The sequence below is a fragment of the Cebus imitator genome, unplaced genomic scaffold (assembly GCF_001604975.1).
Source record: "Cebus imitator isolate Cc_AM_T3 unplaced genomic scaffold, Cebus_imitator-1.0 Scaffold1127, whole genome shotgun sequence".
In the NCBI taxonomy this organism is placed as follows: domain Eukaryota; kingdom Metazoa; phylum Chordata; class Mammalia; order Primates; family Cebidae; genus Cebus; species Cebus imitator.
This window is the reverse complement of record NW_016108442.1, coordinates 13,324-14,986: the sequence shown is the minus strand read 5'-3', so window position 1 is coordinate 14,986 and position 1,663 is coordinate 13,324.

Genomic DNA, 1,663 nt, shown 5'->3' with positions numbered 1-1,663 from the left:
TAAGTTCAGAACAGGGTTTTCCATTACTGTCATTGGAATACTGTGTGGCCAAAGCCAAGGCAACTGGTCACCATGACTGGAAATTGTAGCCCTAGCTGATCTGTGGTTTGAGACTGCTAATATGAATTCTAAAATCTCACTTTAGTGCAGCAAAGGCTATTTCTTGAAGTGGTGGGGGGAAAGTATAACACATGAAAATGATGCAGAATTCACATTTCAGTGTATGTAAGTAAAGACTTACTGGAATGCAGCCATACTTCTGCGTATGTGCTGTCTGTGGAACTCAGTTGTGACAGACTGTATGTGCCCCTTTGCTTAGCACTGCTGCTGGACGCACTACAGATTGTGCATTTCATCCCTGGAGTATTCTCAACTCAGGAAAGCATCAGAAGTGTTAGATGTTTAAAATGGTATATCAGCACCCAATTTCTTGACAGGAAAATGAGGGTGTAACTAAAGTTAGGTTTTCAAGTGGCTTGTTAGCCAAACAAGGAAGGCTATTTAGAAATGAGATAATTGTGTTTGATTCCAACAGCAGAAGAAATGTGGCCAGAGAAAAAAAACTTTTGTTTTTGTTTTTTGTTTGTTTGTTTTTTGAAACAGAGTCTCACTCTTGTTGCCCAGGCTGGAGTGCCATGGTGTGATCTTGGCTCACTGCAACTTCCACCTCCCAGATACAAGCAATTCTCCTGCTTCAGCCTCCAAGTAGCTGGAATGACAGGTGTGAGTCACCACGCTCGGCTAATTTTTATATTTTTAGTAGAGACGGGGTTTCACCACGTTGGCCAGGCTGGTCTCGAACTCCTGACCTCGGGTGATCCACCCACCTCAGCTTCCCAAAGTGTTGGGATTACAGGCATGAGCCACTGCACCCCTAAACTTTCTGTGTGTGTGTATGTGACGGAGTCTCCCTGTGTCCCAGGCTGGAGTGCAGTGGCATGATCTCAGCTCACTGCAACCTCCACCTCCCAGGTTCAGGCAATTCTCCTGCCTCTGCCTCCCGAGTAGCTGGGATTACAGGCATGTGCCACCACACCCAGCTAATTTTTGTATTTTAAGTAAAGACAGGGTTTCACCATGTTGGCCATGCTTGTCTCGAATTCCTGACCTCGTGGTGCGCCAGCCTCAGCCTCCCAAAGTGCTGGGATTACAGGCGTGAGCCACTGGGACCTGCCAAATCAACAGTGTTGTTGTTGTTGTTAGGGACAAGATCTCACTGTGGCCCAGGCTGCAGTGCAGTGGCATGATCATTGCTTGCCACAGCCTCTACCTGCCAGGCTCAGGTGGACCTCCCCCATCAGTTTCCCAAGTAGCTGGAACCGCAGGCACACGCCATCATACCCAGTTAACTACTTTTTGTAGAGATGTCTCACTTTGTTGCCTGCGCTGGTCTCGAACCCCTGATCTCAAGCCGTCTTCCTTCCTCATCCCAAGTGTTGGGATTACAGGCGTGAGCCACCAAAATAAACTTAAAAGCGCTGGCCTTTCAGTGAAAACAGTTGCTTGAAGAGTTGAGGAAGCAACATCAATAGTTTAAAAACAAGACAAATGACTGTGAACGTTTTCCTTGGTTCCTGAGGGGCTAACAGGTGTTACCACAATACTGCTCACTTGATAATTCAGAGTCATTGCCCAGTTGGAAGTGCTAGGAAGATCAGTTTAT